Here is a 20,900-nt window from a genome sequence, read left to right on the forward strand (position 1 = left end):
TCCTCATAGGATATAAAATGTATGAAAGAGAGTAACATCTGTGCTTTAGGTCAGGAAGGCTCATCACCCATTAATGTAACTCAGCTAACTTCTTACAGGTCACTGAGGCACAGTGTTAGTCTGGTGGGTTACTTTGTGAGTGTGCTGGGTCTCAGCAGAGAAGAGCAGCTTTGAATATGGAAATGAAGGAGGTAGGACAGCAATTTAAACTCTGCTATGCAATACATCTCTTCTTGACAAGAGTTCCTTTCAGGTGTGGTGTTTTGCTGACCCCTATGTACTTTATGCACCCCTTTGCCTAAATTCCTGGTCTTTGTCTTGTACCAGACTGCGGGTTTGGATTCAATTTCACTGGTAGGAAAACAGATTTAACCATGATTTATACTCATTTCAGCGGAAGGGGCCAAAGCAAAACTCCTTCAATCTTGCCTACGTCAGCAAACACTATAGATTCACCCATGCATGGAAATAAAACTGAGCTCTTGCACCTCACATTATCTTTGTGTCTAGATGAGGCTAAATGTCTGAAAATCATGCTCATGACCTCTGAGTGGGCAGAGATAATTCTCCCTATTATACCTCTCCACTTTCCTATGATCCTGGATTTCTCAAACTGTCTGTAAAAGCCCAGGTTCTCCTCTGACCCTTGCACATACCCAGACACCAGGAAGACATATGTCTTAACAGATAATGGCTCCATTGTGTGAGTACTGTCAGTATCATATCAATGTGACATAAATACAGCAAATTAGCCGTATGTTACTTACATCAGAACTGCTCCAGCTCTTTGTGTGGAATGGAAAAGGTGCAAGTGAAAGCTCTCTGAAGCAGCATGAGTCTTTTCCTTTCCTTAATAGTGCTTCTTTGAAAACTGCACCAAGTTTTAGATTTGGTACTAATTCAAGGCTATTTCCCCCTCAAAATAAGAAAGAATTCATAATTCATAATTCACCTAAGCACTGTGAAATTGGTACTTTGGCAAAATTTTCCTTAAGGAATATTATTGCCAGTCTTGACCATACACATGTGAAAATGACACGTTTCTTGTTCATATCACTGTGGGCTTCTATCCCTGACACTATCATAAAATAGCTTCTTTCATGACTAAAAGACAGATTAGTTAAGAGAGATCTTAGCAAATGCCTGTAGTTTTGGAGGCTCAAATTCATCAAATTCCTTTCTACATATCTTTAGAGACTGCAAAATATTGATCTATTTAAGTCTCCTGAAAAATAAAATTTTAATTGTGATTGTTTTTCTCTCCTAGGCATTTCCAAGGTGGTACAGCCATTGATAAGACATAATACTTCTTATGTCACTCAAGAAATATCACAATATTATATTCTGAGAAGTGATAAAAAAAAAATAAAATGAAACTTTTTTGTTGACCACATGCATTTCTCAGGTCCAGACACCATGATATGGTTCTATTCATATACACACATATGAATAATAAAAAAAAAATCAAATAACTTTTGGAAATAAATATGCATTTGAGTTTGTAGATTTTTACTGAATTGTGACACAAGTGTTATGAAAAATGTTTATAAGTTTTTCTGAACTTATATCCCTTTCTTAAAGAGTAATGGAAACAAGGAACATGCCCACATCTGTCTGTGTGTAATCAAAAATGACACAATACTGGAAATTAAATGTAGGCAATGTTTTTTCAGAAAATATCAAATAATGAATACATGTGCTCTCCTCTTATGCAAACACTTCAGTGTTCATTTCATAAGCTTGTGCCCATTCTCTCCCTGCTCTCCTGTCATGGGAACATCTTTAAACAATGGTTTTCAACAAGTCACTTTTTTCAAATTTTTAGCTGTAAGGTATCAAATTGCACCAGTCTGATTGCATGTGTGTTTTTCTATAACAAGTCAACACTGAATGCATGAACAAATTACTAGGGATCATTTTAAAATCGAAATAATAGAAATAAAACTTTGCACTAAAAAAATTCTCCAATAGTGTTCAGTAGACTTATTGTCCTCTAAAATTGTAAATATACTTCTGTTTTCAGAGCCCTGTTATGATGATGTAATTTGTGTGAATTTTGCCAGAGGAGAATTTTGAACAAATATGTTGTGGATTAGTCCAGTGACTTTTTCAACATGTAAGATTATCCATGGAAGTTTTTTCTGGGAAAGGGCAGGACTTCACAGAGACATTCTTCCCTTCCAAAATACTAGAGATGTTATATAAACATTACAGTGACAAGAGGCTTTATTCTTACTCTTGTCCTATTATGCCATAACTCTTCAGTCAGCTCTGACTCAAAACAGTGATTACACTGAACTTGGTGAGATGTTGGTGTTAATGAATTACAAGCATATTTGGTGCACATTAGAGCTCTGCATTTCTGTGATAGATTGACTTCAAATTTACAGGAACATCCTGACACTATGAAGAAATATAAATCTAGTTAGCCAAATGTAATTTTCTAATCTCAGAAATTACAGCAATCAAAATTTGTATATTTGTGTAAGACCAAAGATATCTATATCCTCCTACTAATGGGAGCACAAAACTCCTCTATATCCCTTGGTTTTTCACCAGCTTCTCCACAAAACTCATATCTGTTTGTAAACGCATGCACTGCTATAGCACCAATCTCCTCAGAAAAAGGGTTACAGATTTGAGTCCCACTTTGTTACAATGACTCATTTGATAATGGATACGTCCTACAACTATTGGGACTCCTTGCTTGAGTTCCCTGGTGCTGAGGGGCTTTGTGAGTGGTGCAGCCATAATGGAGGAAATGTTTCTCAGTCTTATCTGAGAGAGCATCACCTTAGTCACATCTTTTTCTAAGTATAATTACATATGGTTTAATTGTTAGGTATCTCTTAATGACTGGAATTATGCCAGTATTAAAAACCTGTGCTTGCAGGTTATCCTAGAGTGTCAGATGTGCAGCATAGCCTGTACTCTACCTAACTCTATCTTGAAACAATTCTGATATTTGAGATAATTGAAATTACACCAGTGTCTCAGGAGCCTCTGTCAGAACACCAAAAGAGATTGGATAATGTTAAAAAGAAGGAAAAGAAGTATGGATAAACTGACTCTTACACTTTGCAGAACACAGGATTGAATTTAATTTGATTCTTAAATACTGTATGGATTGACTAGTTGCCCAACAATTGGACAGCTTCTGACCCCAGGGCTTCCTGAGTCATACCAAGAGATGGCCACACTTCAAATGATAATAAAAATGCTTACAATAATCCAGACAACAATAAATTACTGGTACTCAGCACAGAGATTATTTATTGGAATGAAGACTTCTCTTATTTTATAGCTGAGAAAAAACAAAAGTTAATTTATAGCCCATTTATATTTTTTTCTTTTCAAGCCCATACTAAACTAATTGAACAACTTCACTGTGGCTCAAGGGAAATTTGGCCACTGCTTTATTGGAAACAGAATTGGTGACCTAGAACCTGTTCCTCTCTGGCAAGACTGACTGCATTCATTTTAAATCAGAGGCATGGATACTGGTGTAAAACTACAGCAAGAGCCTGGCTGAGCTGGTCTTTAATCCTCCACATCCATGCAAATTGTGCAGACCTCAGAGAACTGAATATTCAGACTTTGTATTTATGCTCAGAGAGGGGAAAACACGCCCATAGTTCATTCGCATAATAAATGTGATGGGAAAATAATTCTGTGGGGACAAACATTGTTTGGTTTGTCATGAGACATACTTGACAGTTACTGCTTTGTCCCTTTTGTGCCATAGCAATGCAGTGGTATGATTGTGCTATAAATCTGAAAGACTGTTTTGCAAAGTTCGTATCTGTGCTTGCTACCTTTAATATTAATAGGAGAATATCTTTAAAGTGAGTAAATTGAGAAAGTGGCTGAAACTATAGTTTATAAAAGAAGATTAGTGGGTTTAATATGCACTGGAGAGTAAAAGAAAAATCTTATTACCGTATGGAGAAATTACCTCATAAAGAAGCTAATACAGCAGGCTAGGGAGTAATTTTTAACAAGGTTTTTATGATGCACAAGTGTAGGCAAGTTAATGAACTTATCTTTCTAGTTATTTTCAGATTGTAACAATGCATTTCTTTTCAGTTCCTGTGCTTTAAAAAGTAAAACACATTTAATCACTTACAATAAAACTAACTCATTAGTTTGATAAATCAAGTAAGATCCTATACTGCTCCTATTGTGGCACTGCTGCTAAGAAACTAGATCAGGTGAAAACATTAAGTATGGAACAGAGCAAACAAGCAGGTTTATTCACTATTGGAATTAAAAAGTGTGACACTGACAGGGAATGTTCATTTTTGGAAAGACCTGCTCTGGTCTCAGTAGCAGAACTTAGGAAATAAAAACTAAAACAGGGACTAAGGCCAAGATTTTGCTTAAACAATTCCACTCTGCAAAATAGCCATGTGGTCTTTGACATTCATAAAACAGACATCTGAAGAATGTCACATCCAACAGCAAAGAAACCACAGGGGGGAGTTGGTAAATACAGAATGTCCATCTGTCAGCACCCCAGCATGGCATGCGTAGGTATTGTTTAGGAGGAGCATGTCCACATTTTTCTGCCCAAATGCAGAAGACAGACTGCTGAGTAAAACAGTTCAATCTTTATATTGATTAAAGAGATGTGCTTTCCTACCATACAACAATCACTGTACTTGAAATTAATTCAGCAGCACTCTGAAGGAAAGACTGAAGATTGTCAGGCACTCACTGCAGGTTTTAATACAGATGTCCTAGAACAGAAATACTGTGGACACACCACAACAATTTGATACTACAGCAGGGCATTTCATCGAGAGTTTATCAGAGCTTCATCTAGACCACAGCCATGTGAGCCAAAGTCTCACTGAATGTCAGTATTATTCACAGCCTCCTTCGTGTCACGGCATGGGACAGCCTTCCCAGCAGAAGCACACTGAAAGGGAGAGAGGAGTGTGCTGGGAAGATGAGTTACTGCTGATCGACTCACTGACATAAACAGATGGGAAGGACGGATTTCTCCTCTACTGATGAGAACATTCTCCCACATGGGTGTGGAAGAACTGTCTGCAAAGAGTGGTAGCAGGGAGAGTTCTGCTATTACAATAGCATCTGAGTGATGAGAAAGTTGCATAGTGCTCCAGGCATTTGAGTGTCCCCACACCCTTGTTAAAGGTCACAGTCAGCAATCTTTACTGCACTGAAACAATTAATATAAAAAAGCTTATGGTTAGTGGAAAACTGGAGCTGTAATTAGCACAGTCTATTCACCTTGGGGTGAAGAAGTATTAGTTTTCCCAAGTCACATTTTATGGTTTGTACACTGCCGATGAGCCAGTAAATATAGCTGAAATGACTAATTCACTATCTACGGTTCACTGGTGGGGATTTTTTGTTCCAAGTAAATAACCTGAAATAGTTCTGAGTTAAGGTGCATCTACCTACTGTAACAAGCACTGATCTGAATCTGGCTAGAGATATAGAGAGGCCTATTCATCCATCTGTCAATAAAACATTTGAAGAACTTTTTGAAAGAATGTCTGACAGTTATTTTCCTGCTTCCCTGCTTTATGGTAGACTCTACTCTTTTTTAGGGGTGCAGGATAAGACAAGCTTTACTGTCTTATTTCTGTCTTTTGAATCAGATCTCTCTACAAGTAATTTAGGTTTTGGGGGAAAAAGTTCTCTCCTCCTTTACTTTTTCTTCAAGAAAATTTTCTATGAGAAAATGCTGTGAACTGCTAAAATCTGGTGCCTAAAAATATTTGCAGGGAGGAGAATATGATTTCCATCTTTCTGACTCCAAGACTCACATTCCTCTGCCCCTATTCAGTCTTAAACATTTTGAATCTACATATTTAATCTTCAGAGCTGGTGATATAGATGACCTGAGCTTAAATTAAAAGTCAGATTGCTTCTGAGTTCTGCCAAATTTAAAGCACCTCAGCCATTGCAGTTGGTGTGACCTTGACTCTGGTGTTTGGAACTGACCTTTCCACATGGCTGAAACCACAGTTGCTGGATGCATCTAAACTGTAGACTTATATCAAAGTGATGTGATTCAATCTAATCACTTCTTGAGAAAAAAATTAAAGCAGACTTGACAGGAACCTGAAATAATAGATGCATTATTTATTATATTTATTGCTATATATATTTAATTTACTCTATAAATGAATATTTTTACTGCAAAATGGAAGCATCTGCAGTGCAAAGGTAGCAGATGATCATTGTGATTAGAGAAACTCATTCAGGTGATGAATGACATGTTTGCAAAGATGAAACTTTACTGGAAGATTTTAACTGTTTTCTATACATGTTTGGAAACTGATAAAATGACAACACTGAGGTGACAGGATAGAAAAAGTGTGTGAAGAGAATGGGACAACTTTTGCTCTCAGTATCTTTATGCAAATGTAATTGCAGTGCAGACCAAGAATTTCCTTTAGATTTATGTCACTCCTTCCTCTTTAAATCAGAACTACTTTTGAGGAAGGTGCAATAGTTCTAGGCCATCATTTGCTCAGGACAGACTCTTTTGAAAGACAAAAGCCTTGCTGCACCATTTCCCTGAACACTTTTAAAACAATGTATCCTTCTTTAGACTGTAAAAATTAATGAGTGAACACACAACTGTGAGAAAACCTTTAACAGCCCAGTACCAAAACCAGCCACCCCTTTCAATAAAAAAAAATCTGCATAATAAGATCAAATAAAGATGGTGCTTGAACTGTCACAGGAACATGCTCTTACTTTCAAGTTTAATGGACTGAATTTGGACAGGAATATTGAAAACCAACTTTTTTTTTTTTTGTTTAGCTCAATATTTCTACTGCAGAAAACAGTGGTGTGCAAATAACTTCCCAGTAAAATGAACATATCCTCCAGGAAAAAAATGTGTAAGAGTTTCCCCTTGCTCTTTTGAACATGCAAAAAAGAAAAAAAAAAGTTCAGATTGAGAGGTTGGCAAAGCCTCTTCCAATCATCATTTTGACCTGCACTTTGTCTGTCCATGCTCAGAAGCAGATACTGGTTTCTCAGGCACAAATTTTCAGTTATCATGGGAAAAATAGCAAATATTTTCCACCAAAATTTGTTCATGCTCTGAGAAGTGATTTCATCTGCTGGGTTTGCCTCATTTTTGCATATGTTTTGCATGAATAGCTCAATTTCACTGGCTGAAACCTTCTCAGGAAATGAAATTCAAAGAGCTGTGTTAAAAGCTGTCATCAAAAATGTCAGGTCTCAGTTTGCAACAGGGGTGTATTTACTTGCCTGTGTCCCCAGTGCACATGGTGGGGCTGGGGGAAATGATTTGTGCACAAAGGGGGGGTACAAGGATTACCTGGCACAAGGAGGGGCCAGGCAGCTTCACTGACCACAGCTCTGAATGGTGCTGAGTCTGAAGCATTGGTGACTGAGACACGGCAAAGAGAACCTCAAAATGCTGTGATTTAATATATTGCATGCCCCCTCTAAACTTGCACTCACTCCCACCTTGGGGATCCAAGCTTTCTTGATGTTGGAGGGGATTGCTAACAAGTCTCTTCCAGGAAACAGTTGGGGGCACCACTTGTACTTCCCAATTAGCCATCTGTCACTCTGACTGATCACTTTGCAATAATGATATAGTAGTGATCAATTTAGTCATATTTCTGGTAGGGGAACTTGCTTGGGCTTTACATTACAAGCCAAAGAGAAAACCAGCAGCACATCTTGGGAGAATGCCATGGAAATTGTGTTTTGTATTGCACAATGTCCTGCTGGAGTGCCTTGTGCAGCAGGAAGAGCCGAGCTCACAGTCAGATGGCAAGCTCTAGATCTAATGTTATCAGGAATATGACTGGCAGAGGAAAGAATTTATTGTGTCAACACAGTGCCCAGAATAAGGCTGTCAGAAACCAAGTGCGGAGCAAGGACAAGAAAACTTTTAACATTGAATGCTATAAAAGAATGGACACAAGCCCCTGGAATAAAAGTATGACTCAGAAGAGCAGCACAGAGCAAACTTGAACTCAACCATTGTTAATGTTCACGTAAGAGAACCTTTGGTATAGAATAAATCTAACGGGAGAGTCAGAGAAAGAAAAGTGCGAATCTCAGAAGTCAGAAATGAAATTATAGCAGACAGGTCTGAAATATCACTTCAGGGAAAGCAAAGGGAGACCTGCAAGGACAGGTGGCCATGAAAAAATAAAACCCTTTCATGGAAACTGTGCATCCATAGTAATGCAGCATAAGGCAAGGACCATATTGTTGGGAGCAGGAGTGAGCGTGGCACGGCCCAGCACACCCTCTCCCTCGGAGTCTGAAGCCTCCCAGGGTGGTGGAGCTTTAGGCAGCAGGCCCTGACAGATGCTGCGGGGGGATGGGGGAGCTGCTTTAGTGAAATCTGATTCTTTATCTTGTTCTCCAGCTTTTCCTGATAAAACCAGTTCGGATGCAAGGGACAGCTGAGTGCTCTTGCCCCTGCCAGTAGGACCATGGCCAGGGCTCATCTCACTGCGGGGCGACCATCTGCTGCCACTTAACAGCACAGGAAACCACCACTGAACAAAAGCATCCACTCATAGAGCATCCCACCTCCTGCAACAAAATGGAGGCATAAAGGCAATGCTACTTCATCACATACAATTCACAGTGAAGAGAGGACAGCAAACAGCGTAAGTAAGCCTAAGCTTTCCCCCTAGATGTCACTAACAGGTACAAGGACACTATTATGAGACTTGATTCAGCCCAGGCAGATGAAGGGGAGCAAACAGCAACCACAGCGGTGGAAGGATGGAGGGAGGGAGTGTGGCCTCCCCCATCTGCAGAGAAACCCCTCTGCTGTCATTAGGTTTGATGTTGAAAGAGGCTAAGCTTGGTGTAGGAGCAGACAGGGCGATGCCTTTCAACAGCATCACTCCTCAACAGTGCAGAATTTCCTGGTGATCCTCGGCATGGTGTTTTGGTGTTTCTGTCAGTCCATGTACATGTTCACATGCCATATTGGGCTGCTGCCTGGATAAGGGATAGCAAACACATACTGGGAATATCACTCACCCAGAGATTTGCCTGATTATAAACCTACCCTCCATGAATTTGCTTTCTGCATATTTTCTTACTTTTTTTTTCACAAGGAAATTTAAAATCTTTAATTTTCATCAATGCCGTGCGGAAAAATGTCCTTTCTTTTCATAGGAGATTTGAAGTTAATAAAAAGGTCTGACATTGGTTTATTAAAACCTCCCTACTTTAACATGAGTTTTCTTTTTAAAGGAAATAGTAAAAATTTTACTCAGGTCAAAACTGATCTAGGATGTAGGCCAGCAAAGAAATACATAGATATGAAGTTGCCAGCAATACAAACATACCCATTTATTGCATTTAGACTAGACAATCAATCAGAGAGAAAAACAATGGCTTTATTATGGAAAAATATTAAACATGTAGAACTTCTAAAGAATGCAGCAAAATGATGCAGATGCACACCCCAAATGTAGAGTAACACTTGGTCACTCTTCATACCTATAGTGATATTATTGCTAACATCATCTTCATCAAGTAAAACAGACCCTTCTCACAGAACCTGAAACTTCTGGGAAGCAGAAGTACAATAGGCCTGCCAGAGGTGCAGGCAGTGTATTTGTGTATGCCTTTCTAGAAAAGAATTCTGAGAGGCAAAACTTAACCAGATGATCAAGGCAAGGAGAAGCCTTTCAGAAGCATCTTTTGTGTGTTCTGGACTGCATTTAGGTCAGCTTTGGATTTATGGCTTCTAACATAATATTCTGTCTGCCTTCTAAGGTGACCCCAAACGTGATGTGCCCCCAAACCTAGGTGGTCCACTGGGTATATAGAACAGATCTTTTGGACAGGGACCTGGAAGGATTGTGCAGAAAAGAGAACACTTAAAGTGACTGGCTTACTTTTGGCTTTCTTGCAGAAAGGCCATAGTTGGCAGCCAAGGTCTTTAATTACCAGGGGTTCATTGTCCGTGAAGCCACTGAGTCAGTTCTGCTTTTTGATTGTGACTTCATTTTATCAAACAGTAAGGGAAGAAACACCCCATTCAAAAGAAGCAAAAAATGTTCTGGCATAGCAATTCTGACAGTAAAACTCTAGGAGCATTAAAGATCTCAGCCTGGACTTTATATTTAGATTTTAACATTATATTTAGCTGTTAGCTTTCAACTGCTGCTGAAGACTCTTCTCCCCACCCCATTCACCTCTTTGGAAAAGGATATGAGTTTGAAGTACAAGCTTTGCATTTGTCATTCAGACTAGGGTGGGAACTCCACCTGCTCACAGCCTTGCTCTCTTAAAAGCTACTAATCCTCATAAAACCAACCTTTCTGCTTCCTCCCCCCCCCCCCCCCAATCTCTAATTTCCTGCATTCCTCACCCTCTATTCTCTCTTTGTGTAGAAACTCATCTTGTTCTCTTTTGAACATACTGATTCATAAACATATGTTCTAAGTTACCTCTCTTGTCTTTGGTAACGTATTCCACATGTTTACATGCCATTTTATGAAATAGTTTTCTTTAACCTTTTTATTTGCCTCAATTTCCTAATGTTCAAAATATATTCTTTTCTTTCATGTTTTTTCTTCATAAATATATTGTACAGCTAAACAATGATGATTTTAATCAAAACCAAAACTACGGAAGGCCTAATCCTTCTTTGACACATGAGGCTAAATTCTGTCCTTATTTGCTTTAGTGCAACATCGGAGTGGGAAAAGCTCTCCACTTTCACATGATTTTAATGCAATCACCTTTAAGGCTGAATCTTGACTTATAAAGTATCCAGGGGAAGCTGAGAGATATACTAAAAGCAATTTAGAAATTTATTGCTAAAATGGCAAATTTAAAACTTATGTTCTGGTATAGTCCAGTGGGTATTGTGTCTGTGTGTGCAAGTGTGCACGTGGATGTGAACATGTGTTGTTAAATCTAAGAATAACCATGCAAGCTGAATATCCCAAAAACAAAGTACCCTGCAGCTGAATTCTTGTCTTTTTTCATTAGTAAGTTATTCAACTTTAATAATAAATGCACTTGGAATTGCAATAGGCAGAAAAATGTACAATATAGAATTTCATAAAAGCTTCATTAAAAAATAAATAAAAAGCAGCAGCAAATAACCCAAATGAAATAGATGCAGTTTTAAAAATCCCTGCACAGATATGCTGCAGAGGGAGGGACATGCAAAGGGAAAACAGAAGAAGGCCATTCTGCACCCCAAGTAATAGAACTCTGCTATTAATGTCATTGAAAATGGCTGCTGGCATTTTTATTTTCTGGTAAAACAGGAGTTAAATTGATCTTGCAAAGAGAGGCCATCTATAACTCCAAGGAGTTAACATCTTTGACTTAGAAGACTCAAGGACCACCAGATGATTAAATAAGATTATTAAGGTTCACTTTTGCTTAGCTTTGTTGAGGATGGAAGTCCAATGCCTTTATAGCCTACTGTCTGCATACTCCAGTAACAGGGACACTAATACTCTAAAACTGGTCCTGTTGTCAACAGACAAATTCCACAGCAGTAATTGTGTATTAAATGTCAATTGAAGTAACTTACATGAATTTTTGCTAAGGGATACATAGGTTACAACCTATGCTTCAATTTATCCAAATCCTATAAAAAACCAGTCTGAAATCCAGTTAAATGAATTTTTGATAAGAGAATGAAGTTATTAGATGCATAAAAATCTGTCAATGTGCAGTGATTGACTTACCAGTGAACTAAAATGCATGAAAAGGATAAACTTGTGGTAAACCAGCTCATGACATGTACTGAACATGTTGTGGAACCCTCACAAATGAATATGTGACAAAGGAATAAACATGAAAGAAATACACTGATTGTACACTAAGGCTATGCATTTCAGAGAGAATCACTGTATTATCTTCCTTATTCATGTGGATAACAGGCTTACTTATGTCTTCAAAAATAATTCTTTCTATCATACTGCAACAATTCTCAGCATAGTGATAAATAGGAAGTATGAAAATGCTAATGTGTAAGAGCTAGTGGAATTTTAAAGGATTAGGACTGAGCCAAATTTTCAGATGAGATTTCTTGACATGGAAAAACCTCACTGAAGAAAAAAATGAACACAACAATATGCATATTGCATATTTATAGTGCAATAATTTGACTCTGAGATTTACGAAAATCCATTTCAGAGGCTTTATTCCTGTTGTACAGCTTACATGGTTTTGGCATCATTTGCTACTTACGAACAACAATATTAAACAGATTTATGTTGTACAGTTTTTTTTTTTTAACTTTAATGTAACTTAAATTTTAAAATGAAAGCAGAAAGTTCAGCTGGAACAACCTGTGCTTTGTCAGTCAAGTGCAATGTATGAAGAAAATAGTACTGTATATTTTTATATTTAAAAGGGGACAATGTTTTTCTTAAAATTAAATGAAAATGATCAACTGACTAATAATTTACGGGTAGCACAAAAAGACACTATGCAAAAATTGTCTGCAGACATATCTGTAGATCCACTTCCCCGTTCTGGCACCCTACAGATCATACCTCTGATGTCTCACTCTTCCATGATGAACATGAAATCCATGGGGCACCACAAGACTTAAGGGCTGGAACTGCTGGTTGTGACTGCAGGAAAGGGCTAGAAAATCTTGTCTGCTCTCTACATCTCTGCAAAGTTCACATAGAGAGAAGCAAACCCTTTCTTGCACTTTTGGCATCCCCACACCCTAATGAATATCTGGAGTATAAATGACCTTATATGCCCAGCCTGAACATAGGGATGAATTTACAGGGGTGCCCAGCAGCTGCATCCACTGCCTGGCCACCAAGGACTGAGGCCAGAGGCTGCAGGAGGCTCTGGGAGCTGAGGAGAACCATCAACACTTGGAGGTGCCTGAGGCTGAGAGCCATTTTCCCCTGGATGGAAGGGGCAAGACCAAGGGAAGGTGAGGAGCACTGAAGAGCTTGGCCTGCCCATACCACGTTGAGTCAGGAGAATCAGACAGGAGAAGCAGGGCAGTGCCAGGGGTTCCAGTGCTTTGCAACACCCACTGGGGTCCTCCCTCTTGACTTGCCCTGCTCAGGAAGCTGTAGAGAGCAATGAGGTCACCTCTCATCCTCCCCAAATTAGACCAACCCAGTGGCCTCAGCAGCCCCCTACAGGACCTGCCTTCAAGCTCCTTCACCAGTTTTGGTGCCTTTTTCTAGGCCTTGATACAGTTTGAAAGCTGTGGGACCCAATTTACAGGATTCCCTTCCAGTATGGGAATTAGTAGCAATTAGTACAGCTACAGAATTTTATTTCAGGGTGTGCTAATCAGCATGCATATGTCTTGTGGGGTCCTTTGCAAAGAGGAAAAATGGTCTTAAAATGGCTACCAGTTTGTTTTCAAGCATAACTCAAAACATAGACTTTAGCTTATAAACTCTTCTGAAATCCTTGTTCCTTAAAATTTCTCCCACTTTATGCCTGAGAGATTTCTGAAGTTCTGAAAAATCATCAAAACCTGAAATTATCCTTATTGATATTCTTACTGTGAGCATTTTATAGCCTAGTCACACACACATAATAAAATATTTTTATTCTTGCCTGTGTTGATGAAAAAAAATATGCCTAATAATCTTTGTTTTAGTATTTCTGATTACTCCTTTAAATCACAAAACCATCATTCAATTCCTTCTGGCTAGGACTGGCTGCTGAAAAGAAGCACAAAAATGGAGAAAAGTGTGGTAACCCAGAGCTGTGCTGTGAAGGACTGGCAAGGCTGCATGGAAAGGCTTGCAAAGCATCTGCTCTCACACTATGCTTGGCTTGAGTTAATATTCCCACTATTAATCCTTTAGCTTCATGAGAATAAAAAATAAGTAACACTCTAAATAGAAAACAAACAAACAAATAAGCTAAGGTTCCTGGGTTTCTTCCTCCTGTCTGATCAGACCAGAAAATCTGGCTTGATTATTTTATTCTAACAGCCTGTTCTGTTCCCTCTCAGACCTAGTAAATCTGTCATCAGTAGGCTTAGGTAAGAACCTGCTTCATCACTTCGATGGAAGTGAGAAGCTTTTTAAATGTGAAAGCTGCAGGCCCTGCTCCTGAAGAGAGCAGAAATTCTTCATGATGATGACCTGGAAAAAAGGGAAAGGAAAGGATTCAGGCTCCTATTCAGGAGAATAGGAAAATGATGACTCCTTTGAGGTGACATTGTTTTTAATTTTGAGCTTGATATTGTTAGAGAAAGGCAAATCCTGGCTAATGCTAGTGCTGTATTACTGGGATAACTTTATTATTCAAGCTTCTCACCATATGACTTTACTATGACTAGGTGAAATCTGCCCAGTTTTGAGCTCAAGGCCTGCTAAAGCTGCTGCTTCAGAGCAGAGGCAGAGCTGACCCAGGCTACAACAATGCTCGACTGAGCTCCCCCAAAAAACTGATGATTTTGAGGGTCCCAAAGGAATCCAGGAGTCACTGTCTAGGCAGAATAATTCAAAGTAAATGGCATGCCAAAAGGACTGTTATTTTAGCAGAAATCACCAGGTGCTTACATTGCTGTGTGTGTATGAGGCTTCCCAAGCAACAAAATGATCTAGAAGGGCTTATTTATATTTATTCATATTTGATAGCTCAGGAACAACATTGACTAGTATTTAAATTGGTTTGAACTGGTGCTAGTCCCACAGATTGACATCTTCATAGTGATGTTCACCATGACCAGAATGAAAGATGATATAAAAATTCAGTTTCATGCAGATGCACTAATATTTAGCTTTTGAATTGAGATCCCTTTCTTAACAAAAAACTGGATGCAATTTGGAAACAAGCACAGCACATGAGAGACTCAGGATTGCTAAATTATTCTGCTGTTTCTCCCATCCCCTGCCATCCTGTGAGTCAACTCTTGAGCACTTTCATCTTAAAGCTGAAACCTATACTAAGCTCTACTCAGTCTGGCTGAGCAGTCAGGCAAGATGAGGGGGACCTGCCTCCAAGTCAGGCTGGCACAGAAGTATTTGTGCCCATCACCACTGCTGCCTCTCTCCACTCAGGTGCAGCTACAAACCCTGGCTGGTCAAAACTCATGGCTTTCCTTTGCTGGGGTGGACATGAGGATGGGCTCTCTCTGCTCAGTATCTGCTTCAGTTGTTATGACTGTGAACTACTGTGTAGCCTGGGGAGACCAAATCCAGCAGATGGGAGACCCTCCTGCAAAACTTGCCTGTTAGCTGCCAGATTTGGCTGCAAGTAGACAATGAGATCCAGTGGAGCACCATGGCAGGGTCATCAGGACAGGAGCTGTGCAGATAGCACAAATTAAAGGTGATAGTTGTTTTCTCACTGCTGACCCTGACGCATACAAATATTTGGCAACTGCGATGGATTACTTCTCAAAATGCACTAAAGATAAACCTCTACAGGATAAACTACCCCAAAGTGTTGAGGTCTTTGATTGAATTCATCAGACATTCATGTGTATCCACACAAATCAATGCCAAGGCAGGGAATTTGTCAATCAGGTAAGTGAGGAAATACATTAACAGGTGACAGACAACAATTTGCCAGGACACATAACCCTAGAGCCAGCAAGCTTGTGAAATGGCAGAATTGAACTGTGAAAGACAAATCACTGAGGGTGGAGAGAGTGTCTTCATTATGTCTTGCTCTCACCTGCAACTGCAGAACAAAGTCCAGAGAATTTTTTTCTCTCATCCTCTGCTGCATTAAAAATGTGAACAACCTGTTAATATACATTACAAATTCTGTTACTGTCTCATTTAATAGCGAGATAACAATCGTGTGCCATTTACATATTTTGCATTTTATTGCTCTTGCATAATTCATCATAAGTAACATAACATTCTTGTCAGGAGAAGTTCTGCAAAATTTTAGAAAATGGAAGGAGAGCTGTATTGCAATCAGAAATAGCAATTAGTATTGAAGTGTTTAGGCAAAATAAAAGGAAATTAAGTAACAAGCAAGAAGCATGAATGGAAGAGAAAAAAAATGGGCTGATTACAGTTAGGCACAAAATGAAAGTGTGGACTAGAAAGTGACACCCTGCAAAACATGGGAATGCTTGGCTCACATTGTAGGCAAGATAGGTTTAATGATGAAATGGGTATACTGCAAAAGAGTAATTGTTATGGAAGAACACATGTTTTAGGGAATAATAGCAGTGTTGAATCAGTTACTAAAGTCTGTAGAAATCTGAAGCTATGACTGAGCAGACTGTAAGTTTCTGAAAAAAATGGTAATTTTTGAGAGCTCTACAATTGCTCTATCTCACATTAGTATAGCTGCAAACAATAGTCTGCAGTAGGATAAAAGAGTAGGATTTTATCAAATTTTCTTCATTACAATCACCTTCATTTGTACTGCTAATTTTGGCATGAAAACACTCAGACAATGACATTCAAATGTTCTTTGGATCAAAATTTGATCTCATTTCACATCTGGACAAACTAAAGTAAAAGCATACATATATATAAAATATTTTATTATCTAGTAACTACAACTGTTAGACAGGGAGCAGAATGTAGTTAGATGATTTCAATTCCCTTCTGCTTTAAACCTGAGCCAGATTTGAGGAGATTACAGTCCTGGTAAGGGAGCCCCAAATGTCCCATAAGCAAAACACAAGTTTAGACTGGATGTGACTAACTCTGTAGAGTCCAAAGTGGTTTATGGTGGTAGCTGAAAAAAGTTAAGTCTCAGTAATTTTGGCTCTGAAGAGGATGACTTGGATAACTTTGTCATTCCCTTTGATTTCAACTCCTATACAGCAGTAAACATCACACTGAGACATGGGAGGGACCTGGTCATGAGCAAATCTAGACTGGCAGAAAATCAAGCACCACACATTTTTCACCAGTGGAGGAACTCTTCTATCCAGAGATTTTTGACTTGTGGGCCACATCCCATTGAATTTGTGGTCACATGTGTCCCTCTGGCAGCTCAGCGAATGACATAGCATGTAGCAGGATTAAGAAAGGATTGGTTATAACTTTCTTCTAATGGCATTTAATGGCTAAAGATGAAGAACTGTGTACTGGCACATATGCATGAATCACAGTCTGGAAACTCTATTTTGATTGGTAGGGAAAACTACAGAGATGTTGGATACCTCTGAATGATGATAACTGATGGCAAATCTGACATCTAAAAGCCATTCACAATACATTGATACATAACCCCATGTTTAGAGACACCATTCCTCCTGCCCCCACCCCCAAAACAATCTGAATAATGAATCAAATGGTCTCAGGAGTAATTGGATCTTTTTCTGTGTAATTAGCAATTTTTCCCCTTGCATTATAATTTAAAGTACTGTGGATGAATTGAGCAACTCATGTAATGAGTCATTAGACTGAGGCTTTTAAGGAAGTTATTTCTGAAGGTCTGTGGAGGCTAAAATATGTCTAAATTAAAAGAATGACAGGCTGCAATCATGGCTGTAAAATAAAGGTGCTCAGTAAGCAGTCCTATTACAATCAGAAAGAAAAAGAAGCAGATCTCTGTCTTGTGCATAGAAGCAGAGGAAATGATGAATACCTTAGGTAACTCATTCTGTGCAAAATCAATCTTTCACTGTCAATTTTAAATGAACTAATTTGTTCACAAATCTGCTCAGTCAGTTTGGAAGCATACTCAGTTCATCCATATTAGCAAATCCTTTAATCTTGACTAGTCCACTGAGTAAGAAATCTAGAAATGTGTTAATATGACTGGACATATGTAGTAGGATAAGAATTGATTCTTTTAATTACTGTCTATTCAAGTTATAGTTCCTTCTTTTACTGAACTATTGACCCACTGATATATAAAGAGATTACTGTTATGACTAAAATACCTTCCAAAGTTATATTTAACTCTTTCTTTATTGGCGAATGTGAGATAGAAAAATAATCTTTGAGTTATCCAAAAATAAACAATGTAATCTAATTTGAGGTTTCTTTCTGACATGTTTCCATTAATTCTGGAGATTCAAACTGATATTTGAAATATAAAAAGCATAAGCCCCAAGTTATTGCTAAAGGAATTTTATAATCCTTTCTTCCAATTTAGATAAAACTATAACATGCTATTTGTAATTCTAGTTTGATATCAAGACAGTCAGATTTTCACCCATCACAATTCAACTACTGTGCTTGGTGGCAAATCCCCACTGAAATTCACTGATGACAAAAGTATTTTCTTAACAAAAGAAGTTAAATAAAAAAGACAGAAAGAGATGGCTCCTGTTCCTCTCATTCCTACTCTGTCTACACAGAATAAATTAAACTCTGGAAAACAGCTGTGTATAAACTCACTGTATTTTGCAAGCAAACAAGATTATGCTTGCTCTTGCTCACCCATGGAGATGGGACAAACACCAGAAATAATCCCAAATAACTGTACAGTGACAATGGAAAACAGCATTGTAATGATTTTGGTATGGTCTTTGGTACCAAAAACAAACAAACAAACAAAAAATCTGGCATTTACTTGTTGGCTTTTCACCTTACATTTTAAAAGAGCCTCTGCAGCAGGGTGGTCCTAGGTAAGGACCTATATTGGGGCATATTGTCCTAAAGCTGAACATTTACACCCCGCTTGGGGAGCAAATGCTTTATTAGCATGAGCAGTATGACTGTGAATCATCTTTATTAATCACATGAATAATTTGAACTACAGGTCTAGAAAAATGCCCTAGCACCCTGCCTGGGTGGACAATCACTTTTAGCAGCTTTGAGATCTTTGCACTGGACTAGACTTTTAAGATTTCAGAGAGTTTTTTAAGTGGAACTTGAATATGGAAACACAAAGTGAGCAGGTTTCTGGCTAAATATGTAAAAATGTAATTTACTGAATTCTTCTTGCTGCAAACCAGCAAGGCAGATCCTTCTGTTTTGTTCTGAGCCTGGATAATTTGAGTCCTGCTGCCTTTGTCAGATATCTATTTGTCCACTAAGGTTTTGACTTGGTCTGTCTCTTGCAACATCACTTTTTGCTAGCTACAGTCTTTAATTATGTAAATATAAATAAACAGAAAGAGATTAAATTTTCACTTAAGCCTTCTATTGTTTCTCTCTTTCATCAAATTTTCACTTGAAGGACATTCCCAGGCAATACTTGACATGACTGGAAGGAGATAGCTGTTGTATTTTGAATTCAGAATGTGTGAAGATTTCTGAGCATCCATCTACTTCATTTCAGGCTGTGTCTCTCCTCAGTTTTCAATGTTATGGTTGTTTTGCTCACCTACTTTTTCAGTAGGCTGAGCTTCTGGGGCCTGGCTGGTGGGAACCAGCAGATTCCTGTCACTGAAGGCAGCAAATTAACAGTGGCTTTTCCCAGTCTGCTTTCCTACTGCATTAAGGCTGGCCTTTGCCATCTGAGCTGTTGATTTGTATGAACTCAGACTTTCTTAACTGGGCCTGTAACCAGTCTGAGAGGGATTAGGACAACACAACACCATAACCAGCCATCTCACGTGCTCTTGTTCTCTCATGTTAGTGTAACAGTGGGTGTTATGGTATGCCCAATTATTGTTTGAAATTTTGGCCAAAAGTGTCTCTATAAACATTCAGCGTTCATTTACATCTTTATGGTTTGACATTTTTCCTCTTAATTTGCTTCAGCAGCACCCATTTTCTAGATTTTGGCTCACTAATTTGTTTCTGTCTCTTACAGTTATCCTTGCAGTGCTCCCCTGTGTCCATCCACTTCCTATTCTTAAGATCTTTGAAAAAAGGATTAGAAGAACATACACATCAGCAGATGACCCTTGATCTAGTAGACTACCCCAAACACATGAAAGGTGAAAATGTTTTCTTTGCCCTGTGCTCCTTACTCAGCAATCCAATTTCAGTTGTGTTCATAATGGGGGGGAAGCGTGGCAGGGGCAGGGCAGGGTGTGCCCAACACCCTCCTGGTGGTGGGTAGTTCCTCCTGAGAATCCCACTGGGTCCAATGGCAGCTGGTGTTGATTTCTGTTCCCTGATGAAAGAGATGAGGAAATTTCTTCATTTACTTTAATGATTATTGCAACTTCACAGAGAAGTAGCTGATTCTGCAAATAGTTCTATGAAATGATTAGCCTTTGCAAATGCCAGGATACTTAAAGATAACTATGTTGATGTCATATATCTCTATCTCCCTGTATGTAATTCTCTGCATATGCTTATGTGTGTGCTATTTTGCATGATCTTGGTGGAGGACAGGAGGGTAGCTTGGTTTGGCTCATTTAATATATTAATTATGATGGCCTTAAATGTGAAAATAAAAAACCCCAAAACCTAATGACAATTTAAATGTCTAAATTAGTGCAGAACTGGAAAAGATTCCTCTTGCTTCCAAGGCACATGTAGGATTGAACAGAGCATTGAATGGCGCATCTCTATCAGCCAGTGCATTTTGATAATTGATCAAATTTCTATATTAATTAGAAAACATGCACCCAAAGTAGGTGGGATCATAAGATTCTATCAGCTCAGTTTTTCTTAATCCCCTTGCCTGAATGAGAAAGTGAAGTGCCTGGCTTTTCCCTAACTCTGAATTCTAGAGATTGCCTTGACCACTGCTTGTTTCAATTTATCTGGGAATGTCATTTGTGCTGTATGCTCTCTTATTGTCTGAAAATGCCTTTTAATTTCCTGAATACATATATGTATACAATGAATATTAATCGAGAGCTGATTAGTATCTCTTCTGCCATCATACAAAAATATTTTATCAAAGACAGGTTGTATCTACAATTGCATATTTAAAGTCTACACTGGAATGGTTCATGAGTTTGACTGAGTATGGATTGAAGTCCTTCACTAAAATTTTGGATTTTCTCATGTAGAAATAAATGTTGCTAACCAGGAACATGGAATTTAAAAACCCTCAAAACACTCATGTATTTTTCCTCAGTAAAACAGTTATTTACTTACTTTCAG

At 38.5% G+C, this 20,900-nt stretch overlaps 1 long non-coding RNA gene across 6 annotated transcripts in view; it reads left to right on the forward strand.

The window, feature by feature from the left end:
• Positions 1–20,900, forward strand: part of LOC110473922 (uncharacterized) — a 193,478-nt gene that overhangs the window by 123,203 nt on the left and 49,375 nt on the right. For all 6 annotated transcript variants that reach the window (XR_014957215.1, XR_014957218.1, XR_014957216.1 and 3 more), the window contains 2 exons: positions 8,402–8,648; positions 19,651–19,777. This is a non-coding gene — a long non-coding RNA (uncharacterized LOC110473922). The remainder of the gene's footprint in view (positions 1–8,401; positions 8,649–19,650; positions 19,778–20,900) is intronic.

This window comes from Lonchura striata, chromosome 9, assembly GCF_050655825.1.
Source record: "Lonchura striata isolate lonStrDom1 chromosome 9, ASM5065582v1, whole genome shotgun sequence".
Taxonomy (NCBI): Eukaryota; Metazoa; Chordata; class Aves; order Passeriformes; family Estrildidae; genus Lonchura; species Lonchura striata.